Source organism: Podarcis tiliguerta (genome assembly GCF_965153285.1).
Source record: "Podarcis tiliguerta genome assembly, chromosome: 9".
Classification (NCBI taxonomy): Eukaryota; Metazoa; Chordata; class Lepidosauria; order Squamata; family Lacertidae; genus Podarcis; species Podarcis tiliguerta.
Genome location: NC_139542.1, coordinates 25,953,783 through 25,968,206, shown reverse-complemented (window position 1 = coordinate 25,968,206; position 14,424 = coordinate 25,953,783). Strand labels below are relative to the sequence as shown.

Here is a 14,424-nt window from a genome sequence, read left to right as displayed (position 1 = left end):
TTATCTACTTGCACTTTGACGTGCTTTTGAACTGCTAGGTTGGCAGGAGCAGGGACCAAGCAACGGGAGCTCACCCCGTTGCGGGGATTCGAACTGCCGACCTTCTGATCGGCAAGTCCTAGGCTCTGTGGTTTAACCCACAGCGCCACCCGCGTCCCCAAGGAGGGAGTACATGTCATCAAAATTACTGCTAGAGAAAAGAAAAAGTTGCAGCCAAAATAATGGATTTTATTTAAGAAGTACTTCAAGTCCAATGTCTCCCAGAGTGGTTTACATACAGTCAGGGCTCATCCACACTTCCCTTTGCTCTGCCACTTTCCTCCAGGGAAACCCAATCTTTATCGTTGAATGAGAGGAAACGCCAGTTGGGTTTTCTCCAGATTGGTGTTTGCTCTGCTTTATCACCAAAGAGCAGATTTCCCCAGGGAAAGGGGTGGGGAAAGGGCACAAGCGTTCAGACCCATGCTTTCTAGGCACGGAACAAGTGCAAGTCTGGATGCGCCTTCAGTTAAAACAAGATCATCCCTGCCTACAGGCTGCTTCACGCAACACACAAGGGGATAGGGGGGAAATCAAACTCTGGTGCCAATTCTTAATTAGTAGTTCTTATAATGACCAGCTGGCATAGAAGCAGCTCAGGGGCCGGAAGGGTCTGGTGGGTGGTGTTTTGGCAAAGCTGGTGGAATGAGCCCTGCTTCTCATTTCCCCCATTGAGACACCCCAATGGAGTGGCTGCTTCCAGGTGAGAGCTGAAGGAGAAGAGACCTGATGGAGCTGGTCTTCCAGCACACGATGGAATGAGCCCTGCTTACCAATGTACAGTGGTACCTCGGGTTACATACTCTTCAGGTTACATATGCTTCAGGTTACAGACTCCGCTAACTCAGAAATAGTGCTTCAGGTTAAGAACTTTGCTTCAGAATGAGAACAGAAATCGTGCTCTAGAGGTGCGGCGGCAGCAGGAGGCCCCATTAGCTAAAGTGGTGCTTCAGGTTAAGAACAGTTTCAGGTTAAGTACGGACCTCCGGAACGAATTAAGTACTTAACCTGAGGTACCACTGTATAGGCTGTAGAAGCTGACAGAGCAAAGTGATAACTTGGGAGTGGCAGTGTGGAAATTCTATTTTGCCCACTTCCAAACCGCACTCTTTAACTCTTTGCTAGAATGCTAATAAAGACTCAGTTCATTGTATCTGCTTAGCCAGCATCAAGAAGGGAACAAACAGGAAACTCAGGCAACCCCCATTTATGTGGGGGTTACGTTCTGAGGCACCGCGTTTTTTAAGTGAAATCGCATATATTGGGAACACTATTGGAAAAACCTGCACCACAGTCGCTCCCTCCAAAACTCCGTGCTCAAACTCCAACTTTCCACAGGCCTCAAAGGTCAGTGCAAGGGCTCCTGGATTGCTAGACGCTGTTTTCTTGCCATTTTTGCTGTTTCCGTTCTATTTTCCCCCTTTTCTTGCCACTGCTGGGTTTGCGGCGATGCAGGCGAGTGCAGTCACCCATGCCTTGAACACATGTAAATGGGGAGTTGCATGTATTAAATTAGCTCTGTTCTCACTCAGCTCCACTCTCCAGCCTCACCCAGGGGCCGGATTTTTTAAAATCGAAAGCTGGAGAGGCTAGGTATCGCTGATACAAGATCCTCTTTAAGGAGTGCTGTCTGCATGTACCTGTAAACCAAGCGATTCTGTTGTCACATTCTGTACCTCCCCCACCTCCCACCCCGGTGTATTGGAATTTCATTTCAACCACAACTATGTCAGCAAGCTGCTGCCTCATATAATTTATGAAATATTGCATAAAAAATAATAATCCACCACTTGGCAAACACTGATAGGGGTGTAGGCAAGGTGGAGAAGGGAGGTGGAATGAAAGCAAGTAAAGAAACATGTTACTGTACATGTATTGTCTTGAAACTATGCGCTGCTATAAGAGGCCCCAAGACATCTCTGACTTACTACTGGTACTTACACAGCTGAGGTAGTTGGTTATCGCCACCTTGAACAGAGACCCAGTGGTCGTATTTCATTCTTGGAATAATTTATGGCATATGTCCCTCTTTTTTTAAAAAAAAAAAAAAGCCTAAACCTTTGGAGCATATAGCTGCATACAAATTTCATATCTATGTGAGACAACTGTATTTGCTTGCAGCCTAAATCTGAGGCACAGTGTCAGCTCTGTTATTCATTTATTTTGATGCTTAGTCCGCCTTGTTCTGAGGATTCCAGATGGGTAACAACAAACTGTCATTTGCATCCTTTGTGAGCTGCCCAGAAAACAAATAAATAAATAAGTGGGTAAATAAATAAATAAGAGCTTGCCTATAAAGTTGGTGACCTTCCTTCCACCTCCAAGTTTTGATTTCTTTTTTATTATTTTCTTTGCAAGGCTGCTTTTAACCTTTGGTTACTTAAGAAAAGAACACTCCGATTTGTTTTAGAAAGCATAGCCACTGCCGTGTTCAGTACATCTGTCTTGCATTTTGAGCTCAATGGCAAACTGTATTCTGTTCACAATCGTCTTCCTGTGAAATGTTCTATCTTGCACACCTCCACTCCCATTCCCATTCACATTATGAGCCACTTTGCAGGAGAGGGTGGGGCATGATTACTTTTCAACCCCGGTTGATTTTAAATAGCTCTCTGGACAGTTGAATAAGAGCTAGGAATGAGATAAGTGCTGGCAAAAATACAAACTTTTTCTTTTACACAATAGGCTTGTTTATTTTATATGCTGATCCATCTTTTAGTAAATTCCACTGGGTCAAAGTTCACTACTTCGTGGCAAAAGACCTTTGTACCCCACAACCCCCAAATTTAATTCTTCTTGTATCATATTTTGCATGGTCTGCTAACCTCTCCATTTTAATCATGTTTGTACACCAACTCAAATTCACTGAATTTTCTTTCTTCTTAGTAACATGCAGAATTTTTTTTTTAATTAAAAGCCAAGGTTACAATCCAAAATAGTCCAAGATAAACTGAAATCAGTAGAGATTTATACTGTAATGCGCAAAGCTCTTCCCTATCCATTTAATTTTTCTTGCCTATTTTTACTATTAGCAATCTTGCATTTCATCAGTAACCCTGCTGCTAGTGTGGGGCTGGTGGGCCTTCAAAACAGCGAGAGGGCTAACCGGGGTGAGCCTTACCAAAATTGCTTCCACAGTTATCATTATTTGCGTACAAGCCTTAGTTTCTCTTCGCTGACCGCCACTACAGTTAAAAGGGATGTACTCTCCTCTTAATGAAGGAAATTGTGCTGGCTGGTATAATTAATATTCCTTCAGTAAACAGAACAACATGTGCATACAGATAAGACAGGGAAGCCTGCCTCTGTGTAATTAGTTCTCACAAACCAGTAATCAGCAGCTAATTAGTTTTATTTCTGTTCTTCCAGTACACTGGATGGCTCATTCCCTGTCTTGCTTCCCACTCTCTATTTATGTGAGGAATCTAAACTGGAATCTCTTTCTCACCTTTTGCTAATCACGGAAGCTTTACATATTCCTGTTTGATCTTTCAAAAAAAAAAAAAAAGGCTTTTAATGTGCCCCCTCTCCCTGTCCATTATATTCACTGCACTGTTAGCGTTCCAATATTGCCTCCAGCGGATTTTATTATTGATGGAATTGGTGCTTTTGCAATTGGACTAGATGATCACCAGTGTCTCTTCCAACTCTACAATTCTATGTTTCTGGTTGCCCTTATCCAGTGCTTTTTTTTCTTTAAAAATGTTTAGGGGTACTCTCATTTTCCTAATATTGAAATACTGCCCCTCAAGGAGGCCAAACTTAGATTCACAAAATGTTTAGGGGTATGCATCGCCTTGCGTCCCCCCCCCCCCAGAAAAAAAGCACTACAGTACCCTTATCTGAACCTTTTCTAACTTTAGAGGTGAGGCAACCACAATTGTGCGCAGTATTCCAAATGTGGTTGCACCATATATTTGCATAATAGCATTATGATATTGGCAGTTTTGTTTTAAATTCCTTTCCTAATGAGCCCTAGCATGGAGTTTTCCTTTTTCATGACTGCCACATACTGGGTCAATACCTTCATTGAGCTATCTACTATGACCCCAAGGTCTCATTCCTGGTCAGTCACCTCCAATTCAGACTCCATGAGTGTATATGTGAAATTAACATGTGTTTATTGGCCCAACATGCCTCGCCTTACACTTGTTTACATTGAACTGCATTTGCCATTTTACTGCCCTTTTACTCAGTTTGGAGAGATCCTTCTGGAGCTCTTCACAATCTCTTTTTGTTTTAACAACTCTGAACAATTTAGTATCATTGGCAAACTTGGCCACTTCACCGTTCCAGCCTAACTTTAGATTGTATATTTCAAACACTAATGAGCTTTCATGGACTATTAAAAAGCAAATCACAAAGCGATGCTGCAATGTAGCAAACTGAGTTTAAAATGAGTATAAAAAATGAGCAATTGTCCATCCCTACTTCAGTATTTCTGGAAATAACTCTCAATAGTTAAATTGTTGCAGAGAAGTAGTACCAGTCTTTTCTTGGAAGCACTTCACTCATCAGACCCAGTGGGAGCCTTTATTTTGACTGCTGTCAAAAGTCAACGGTGCCATTACTTGAACGAGGGTATTCAATTTATTTGGGGGGAGCTAAACCAGTTTCCCATTATCATTTGTGAGTCTAAACCAGTGTAATGGAAAGCAAAGGAGCTCAAGTGTCTTGCAGAAGAGATCTTTAAGCTCCCTGATTATATAGTTTTGGAATAAGATACTGAACAGGGAGCACATATAAAGAATGCTGTACTAAAGCAGAAACCTGCCATGCATGGATATAAAGAAATTAAGGTACCAGGAAGCAAATCAGTAGGTTTACTAGGAGATGAAAAGAAGGTATCCCAAATTCCCACACTAAATTCCCTTCCCTGTAGTCATCAATTTTAATTTAACATAAGCCATGATAATAAATACATTTTATTGCCTCTCTCATCCCTTTCTTATGGGATCTGCAGATGCAGACTCTCTACTAATGCTTTTGACTGATTTGCAGGACTGAATTTAGTTCATGTTACTATAATCATCACAGGTAAAATATAAGTATTAGTGTTTTTAAATTAATGAACTCTCTTCTTGTTGGCACACAGCTTGAAATGTTGTTGCACTTAATTCCAGATAGATCCTGGGAATATTTTTGATCAAGCCAGGCAGATGCTTGATTTTTGATTAAGTGTCTTTTTCTAACACAAAACATTCAAAAAGTTGCTTTTTGTACTATTTCTTTATTAAGGTTTTATTGGTGCTACAATTTTTAATGGAGAGATTACTGGGTGCAAATAATATATCACACAAAGAATTTTCATATTTACAATTTCCAAAAGCTTTTTATTCTGTGTAAAAGGACACCTGAGGTTGCAGCAGCTGGTTCCTAGAGAGAGATCATTTCACATGGGAGATAAAGGGATACAATGGTGTACAGAATTACCATGTTTCATCAACAACTTTTGATTCACAAGTGAATTTTTCCAATAAGGCCACATTCCACCCATGGTTATATTAGCTCTCTAAAGAGCCATGGTTATGCTATGCTAATTGAGCTGTGGCTGTCAAGAAGATTATCAGATCTTTTCAAAGAATGTTATACTTGTCAGCCAATAACATTAACAGTGCTAATCTGGGATCAGGTTCAGTAATTTGCTTCTCTCCACCCTCACCCCCATCTTATTTATTTATTTTGTTGCATCTGGGTAGGCTTGTCTAAACAGGAATGTTTTTGGCAGGTGCCGAAAAGAGTGAAGGTGTCTGCTTGATCTCAATATGCAGGGAGTTTCAAAGTGTTGGTGCTGCCACACTAAACAATCGAGTTCTTACAAATGTGGAACGGGTATTATGTGGCACCTGTAAAAGTGCCAGTTCTGTCAATTGAAGCAGTCAAGTTGCTTGCTAAGTTCTGTCAGTCTTCCACCCTAGCAACAAAGCAGACACACTCCTCTATTCATATGATGTAGTCCTGCGGGCATTAAATACCACCCATCTGCATTTTAAAAAGCTGACTCTTCTCTATTCGCTGAAGCGGTGCACATTCTCCACTTATTCCAGTCACTAACTGAAACAGGGTCACAGAGATCCACCTTCCACACAGCTGACTGTATATCTCAGCAAATAGCAAAGAGATTTTGACATTAAGCCAATACTCACATTTTTAGAGGTAAGCATTGTACAGTAAACTAGCCTTCTTCAATCTTGGGTCACTTGATGTTGTTGGACTACAATGCCCATCATCCATAACCATGGATTAAAATGGCAGCTGATGATGGGAGTTACAGTCCAACAGCATCTGGGGACACAAGCTTGAACAACTCTGTTCTAAACTGAAAATGACTGCATGAAAGTGATTTAGAAGTATTCAGCTGTTCCTCACTTGCAGGCCCCTTTTAATGCTGAAATCGGATCCTGCACCCCTCACTGTCTGCATGCACAAGACAGTGTTGGGCTTCCATGGGTAGGAGTATGTCAAAGGCCGTGTGCCCATGACCCTGACCGTTCTCTTCCTTCACACAAATAGCCATAACCACTGGGTTGTTCAATTCACAAAGGGTGTTCCTTCGCACTCTTTCTCTCTGCTGAATCAGGAAGTTCCTAGTTGGGGCAGTGGTGGGGGGTAGCGTGAGACCACACTTCTAACCTGTTACCCCCTGAGCTCCTTCCCAGCATCTTCTTCCTGCTAGGCTTTGGCTTAGCTGGAACTCAAATCAAGCCATCTCTACACCTTCCCTTCCTTTCTACTTCACTTGTAAGGAACTGAGACCTCACTGTCATCAACTGTTCCTTCTCTGTCTTCTCAGACCCTGCTGCAATGAAGATAAGTGGCATGTGTTGCCTGGCTGTAGTGTTGCTGCCCAGTGATACTCCACAATGTGGGGCAGTAGGGCACTCCCTAGCAGTCTTCCACAGGCAGGCATGCTATTAACCCAACAAGATAGTCATGGCCTCATCTAGTTTGGACCTGAGAGCATGAAATTGGCTGGGTGGTTTGAAATGTGAAACTGGATTTTGGTTCTCCTTTGCAAAGCCTTTGGTAAAAGCAAACAAGGGATTTGTTGCTGTGAGGAGCTTTTATGGCTTGTGCTGTGGATTTCTGAAAATTCATCTGTGTTTTTATTGCTGAGAGTGCAAATACTGTAGTAGAAACACACAATGAACATGCGATTCTGGAAATGGTGGCATATAAAGTTTCCACATATGGCATGAAGTTCCGACTTGGTATGGTACAGATGGCTTTCGATGGTGTTTGTAATATTTAACACCTCCTAAAAATATGTTCATCTTTAACAGCAGTAAAACAGCACTATTTTAGATATTATTCCATATATTCCAGTCTCAGTCACAGAGCGAAAGAGCAGGCAGCAAAGGCTAAGCTGAAGGCAGAGTAGGGCTTCTTCACTGCTCTCAATCCCTGCTTGAGGCTGAAGCCAGCAGTCTTTTCTTTTTCCTCACAGACATTCACACGCTCCCCCTGCTCAGTTCCTAGGTAGCTGGTAAAGGAAGGGTGTTTTGCATACTGCTCAACAGTCCCAATTTAAGCAGGACATCCTGGAATTACAGGAGCCATTCCAGGCTTCTGATTGGATCCTGGAATGTCCCATTGTACCGGACTAAAAGGCATTCAAGATGTCCCCCTCAAAGCGGGACGATTGGCAGATATGAGTTTATTCACATGGATTTTTTCTTATTCTAGTCTTGCTCTCTGACCTCAGTGAAAGTGAGTTATTTTTTACTGGTTCTACTAAAATGAGAACAATTATTGCTTATTATATGCATGTTATGCATTATTACACACATTATTATGCACATTATATGAATATAATAATTATGTGGTTTTAATTGGTTGAGTAGCTTGTTTGCCATTCCAGGAAACCTTTCATGCTGAAGAGAGGGAGAAGCATTAATTAATTCTTAATCATCCTACTGCAGATGTAGCCAGCCAACGTCATAGTTTGATTTTTCTTCTTAGGGTCCTCATAAACTTTAATTTGCAGTACAGTTCAATTCAAACAAGCAGAGCTGATCATGCCACTGCAGCTTTTACATGTTTCTAATACCTTTCTCAAGACAAAATGTTTCCCCTAAATTTTTGTTTTGCTTCGGGTTTGTAACTGCCCTGATTTCCCTGGGTTGTGGATGCCCTTACTTCCTCTGGATTCCTGGGTTTGATCAGTGCTTTAAGAATTAAGAGGAGATGACTGGCATTTGAGTCAGCAGTGTAAAGATGCAGGCTAACCTTGCTTTTTCAGACCAGGGCATCCCCAGGAGATAAGATTAAGGGTAAAAAAGGCTGATGATGGTCATCCATCAACTCATCAGGGAAGTCATCAATAGGGTTAAGCCTATGTAAGACAGGGGAGGGGAGGGGCTCCTCCTCCAGCTGTGTGTGTTAGTGGGCAGAGAATGAAAAAGTTCAGGGTTTTAGCTTAGATGATACATGCTGAAGGAACTTTTGGTATTCTGCAAGCGGTTTGAAAACAGGGGAGAAGGGGGACCAGCAGAACCCTTGGCCTGCTGGCTAGAACAGGCTGTAACAAAGAGACCAGCAGCATGGCTGATTCCCCTGTATGTAGATCTGTACCAAGAATCATCCTGAGATGTGAATGCCCTGAACCCTTTCTCCACTGTAGACTCAGGTTGTATATATGTGTAAATAAACCATATACCATAAAGACACTATAGTTTCCACTATGCCTAATTTTGGAAGGAAACCCAAACCCTGGGTAAGCGCCAAGACCCCTGGAATTTCACACCGCTTAGGGACTGGAGTGGCATGTAACAGTTAGTTGAAAAGTAATGTGATAATATTTCCAATTACGTTTTGACCAGCACAGAGCTGCTAGAAAAACCTGTTTACATGTTTTTGTTTTCTTTTGTGTTTAAGTACAAAGTACTGTTATATGTACTTTGGGTTATTTTGAACTAAATTCTGCTCAGAGTTAATGAAATCAATGGACCTAAATTAGTCATATATATTTGCTTCAATGGATCTACTCTGAGTAGGACTAGAATTGGACACAACCCTTTGTTTTAAATAATTTTGCACATTTTTAAAATAAAAAAGTACTGCATGAAATGAGATGGTCATGTCCTGAATATTGGTTATGTGCTAAATCAGCACATACCAAATTGCACCTGATCCTTTGACCCCAGCTCCAAGGAAGCTGGGAACAGGATTACCACCTAAATAGCAAAATAAACATAAATTCATAATTAAATGCAGGAAAATCTACATTTTGACTCAGTTTTTGAGTTGTAAAATAGAGGCAACAATCCAAAAGACTTATATTAAGTCCATCTAGATTTACGCCCTTCACTGATGCTTACATCAAAATCTGGCCTTGTGCCTATAAACTTCCATAGAGGTTTGAAGAAAAATGCAATATAATATTAAACAAAATAACAGACATAGTATGAGTTATGTCATAAACCACAGAGCAATTCACTGGTGGAAGCTGGTAATTCATGAATATTTCTTCTATGAATTAATGACCAGGCTTCACCAATGACAGCAAAAAGAATGAAGTCACTCCCATGAATCATCAGATTTTTATTCATACTCGTAATACACTGCTTCCTGCAATGATGGTCTGGCAGAAAACCTAGCATCCACTTGGGAAATGGGACTGAAGTACTTGGGTCCAATTTCTATTTCCATGTAAGGTAAGATCAAAGTGAAATGGTGTGTGGCAATTACAAAAGGTTAGCAGAAAATGAAGCAGAGAGAAATGACCCCAGTATTGCTCAATCTTTTCTAATTCCTGAGTAAGATTCACTAAGTGCTATTCCTGCATAATGCCTATTCGTTTTAATAAGAAAGGTGAGTGACCTGAAGTTGAAAGCCCAGAGGAACTCGGTCTGATGAATTGCATGCTGAGAGCTTTCAAACCTAGAACACGTCCACCTGAGTTATAAAATAGTCCACTTTCCTAAAGCTGTTGTTTGACAAATCAAAGCTGAAGATGTCAGTCAAGCACTTCATCAGTACTCTGAAATAAATATTGTGCAGGGCAACCTGATATGCAAAAAAGTGTTTTGAGCTATTAAGTTCCTACTAATACAAATTCCCTTTCAAAAATGGTTTCAAATTTGTGTTTTGAAATGACAACTCTACCATGTGAATTTTTGATCTAACTCATTAAATTTTCATATTCATCTCAACATATGTGATCCAGAATAGATGACATCCTCTATCTGTTCTCATCACTTGCATGATCAAGCATCTCTGAGAAGTAGATTGAGGGTAGCCAATGTTCAGGTGCTGAATACTTCTGGGAGCTCTAGTTTAAGGGTTCTGTGAATTGTTAGAAGACCATAGTTCCCAGGTTGTTTAACAATCAATTCCATTTCATTGGGAACTCTGGGAACTGTACCTCTGTGAGGGGAATAGGGGCCTCCTAACAACTCGCAGTGCCCCTAAACTACAGTTCCCAGAATTCCTTGGGACGCGGGTGGCGCTGTGGGTAAAACCACAGTGCCTAGGACTTGCTGATCGTAAGGTCAGCGGTTCGAATCCCCGCAGCGGGGTGAGCTCCCGCCGTTCGGTCCCAGCTCCTGCCCACCTAGCAGTTCAAAAGCACCCCTAAAGTGCAAGTAGATAAATAGGTACCGCTTTATAGCGGGAAGGTAAACGGTGTTTCCGTGTGTGGCGCTGGTGCTGGCTTGCCAGCTGCAGCTTCGTCACGCTGGCCACGTGACCCGGAAGTGTCTTCGGACAGCGCCGGCTCCCGGTCTCTTGAGCAAGATGAGCGCGCAACCCTAGAGTCGGTCACGACTGGCCCGGACAGGCAGGGGTACCTTTAACAACTCTCAGTGCCCCTAAACTACAGTTCCCAGAATTCCTTGGGGGAAGCCTTAACTGTTTAAAGTAGCATCCGACTAGGGTTAATGTTGGGGCTGATGAGAGTTGGAACCCAACAGCATGAGGGCCACAGGTTCTCTAGCCCTGTTTTAAGGAAGGCCTTTTGTCTTTTAGGGAATCCTTAGTTCTGCTCATCAAACATATTAGCAACCTCTTTGTTTTGATCTGTCAATATTTTATTTCCAAAGTTATTCCACTGATTTTCTCTGTTCTGCTAGGTTTCTTGATATGCCTCTTGTGCTCTTATAAAAAGTATTAAATACTTAATTTCTCTCAACTAATGTAGCAGGAAACGTAGTAAGTTCTATGAACTTTTTCAGCAAGAGGTTTTTTTTTTAGGGAAAGTTTTCTTACCTCTGCTAATAAAATCTATGTGTCATGCTGGGTTTATTTCATAAATCATTCTTTAGCAGGTGATAGCTCCATTTTTTATTATTGAAACATATATATTAACTTATTTCTCTCATATCAAGGCTATGGTATTGCCACGGTGAAAAACCTGTTTTTTTAAAAAAAAAAATACTGAGAGCAGGTTGATCATATATAATGAGAAATGGCAGCCAAGTTGCTGTAAGACCTCCATGGAATGTTTCCAAGGCTATGAAGTACTAAAGGAGCCACTATGATAATGCAAGACAGGAAGAATGCTAGGTGTGATCTCCTGTGTGTCAGTGTTTCCATAATCACTAAATCAAATGATAAAATGCCACCAGTAGAAAATAAGGATGAACTCTTTATTGAAACATGTTATCATAAGCTGTGCTTCCTCTGAATCTCAGGAGTGACGTATGGGTTGGGTTTCTTTTATTAAAAAAACAGGATACAAAATATTGTTGGAACTCTTACTGCATTCATTCCACTAACAGTTTGAGATGTAGGTCATTTCACCTTAATGTTCATCTATCAGCATTCAAGAACTCCAGCTGCTATACTGACTCATGTATCATGACCCTCTGATCCGCCTGGCACACAGCATCAACATCCTCCCTGGAGAAAAACCTTAGTTCTAAAATCAATGCATAATAATAGCAGAGGGAAGGCAATTATTCCTCCTCTACCACTTATTCCCTTAACATACTTCTTTATACTGCTGTTGTGGTCAAAATCTTAAGTTCTGCATGGTTGCGTATATTCAACTCCCAAGCATATCTGAGGATTTATTGTGGTTTTAGGGGCTATGTTACAAACTCAGGCCACAATCAATGGAAGAAAGGATGCCCATGCATCATGTGAGCACAGCTGTGTTTGTGGATACAGCCGTAAACGGGAGACTCAAAATTACCAAATGACATTTACTTGGCCTAAAACTTTTTATTGAGAATCTTATAGGGGCAGTCATATTGTTCATTAAAGTCTGTCTTTAATGAACGAAAGTTTTGTATCTTTCAAAAGTTGATCCAGAACCAAATAGATCTTAGTAAATAATCCCACCCACCTCTGACTGACCCTAGTTCATAGTACAATGAATACATTTTAGTTTGTGAATACTTCCTGCAATATTTGCCAAAGTAATAATTCCTGTTTTGTTTTTCTTCTGATGTTCAACATACATTTTCCAGCTTTTTCCCCTCTCTCCAATATTCCAGCAAATAAGCACATGTGCATACTTTGGAAACTTCCCTAGTTGCCCATGTGTGCGTTTCTTTTATTTTCCTGTAAAATAACTACAAATACTAATAAGAATTCATACTAAAAGCTTCTTCTGTGTTATTGGTGGATATATAATTTCACATACCTCATGCTTCCCACTTTCCAAGAATAGTTTGTGGTACACAATTAGCAGCTTTTATTAAAATTTGCTGCAGCTAAGACTTCTTACAACCTTGTAAAGCTTATATGGTTATATCAATTAAAGGAAGGAGCTCCAATAATCTTTGGTATGTTTGCAGTATATTGTTGATGCGTGGTTAGCAGACACCATTTTTAAATATGATAATAAATAAAAGTGCATCATTTATCTTAAAAGGATGAGCATAGAGCAGGTGTCAGCAACCTTTTTCAGCCGTGGGCCGGTCCACCGTCCCTCAGACCATGTGGTGGGCCGGACTATATTTTGAAAAAAAATATGAACAAATTCCTATGCCCCACAAATAACCCAGAGATGCATTTAAAATAAAAGCACACATTCTACTAATGTGAAAACACGCTGGTTCCTGGACCGTCCGCAGGTCAGATTGAGAAGGCGATTGCGCCGCATCTGGCCCCCGGGCCTTAAATTGCCTACCCCTGGCATACAGCATTGGATCACATCAGATTATGGTCCAGGTATTGTCTGCTCCGATTAGCAGTGGCTTTCACAAGCCTCAGGCAGACCTCAGGTTTCACATCACCCGCTGCCTGATACTTTTTCACCTGAAGATGCTGGAGTTTGAATCTGGCCTTCTGCAGAAAAAGCCTGTGCTCTGTCACTGAACTGTGATTCTTCTTTCACAGCATGGGGTGGATTTATTCATTTTGGAGAAGTAGCACCTTTGTAAAATAATGAAAAGGTTAGTTCCTAATAGAATATAAATACAACTCCAGCAAAAGTTCTACTCAACTCACCCACTGAGAAAGAAAATGAAGTATGATAATGAGCCTATCATTATTTCGGTGTGCAGTGATTCTGGATGCTGTTTTATCACCCTCATGCATAGCATTTATGTAGCATATTCCCTAAGTCAGCAGTGAAGAATCTCCAGTCCACAGGCTTAATTAGGCCTACCAGGCCATTTTGGCCAAGTCACGCACATCACACACAGTGATCAGCTGATCAGCAAAGGTTTGCACATAGTGCCCTGCCTGGCTTTTTGCAATCAGGGCTTCAAAGTATTAACTCTTTGCAAGCACTAACGGATCAACTGGTGCTTACGGAGAGCAGCGCATATGCTTTGAAGCCCCTACAATCACTGATTGTTGGGGCTTCAAAGTGTAGTGCACTGAGAAGGGTGAAAATGGGTCGCCTGGCTTCACTGTGATGTCAGGTGAGTGGCCATTGGCTCATTGTGGGTGGAGGAGCTAAGGATCCAGCCCACCAACCAGATCCAGTTCCTCACACCTTTGCTAAATGATCAGACTGCTAGTACATAAAAGCTTATGCCACTATAAAACTTAAGTCTTCAAGACTTCACAGTTCTCTGCTGTTTTTGCTCCAACAAACTACAGTAATCCTTACAGCAGCTCTTTCAGAAAGATGGAGGCTAATTATTATCTGTATATGAGAGCCTGGCTGCTTAATCTGAGAGATAGTGACTTGCCTAGAGATAGACAGTAGACATGGCTGAACTCAGATTTCAACCAGAGATTTCAATCTCATAACTCATGCTCTTAACCTCTCCTCTATATGATCAGTTAAGAAGGAAAGACTGCAGTGAAGAGATTTAAAATATGTGGTGTATAAGATCAATCAGGTCCAATCAAGGCCATTTGATTACATGGAAGAGCACTTCAGCTCAAGGAAATAGTATTGATGTATGCATACATTTCTAAGAAACCAAGTTGCTAATATTTTAAAGTTACATTTTCCAGGCATATTCTTTAGTGGCACCAGAA

The 14,424-nt window shown here is 41.1% G+C and overlaps 1 long non-coding RNA gene across 1 annotated transcript in view; it reads left to right on the top strand.

Annotated features, from left to right (window-relative positions):
* Positions 1 to 1,311: 1,311 nt before the first annotated feature.
* Positions 1,312 to 14,424, top strand: part of LOC310685472 — a 68,155-nt gene continuing 55,042 nt past the window's right edge. The window contains exon 1 of the long non-coding RNA XR_014515305.1: positions 1,312 to 1,386. This is a non-coding gene — a long non-coding RNA (uncharacterized lncRNA). The remainder of the gene's footprint in view (positions 1,387 to 14,424) is intronic.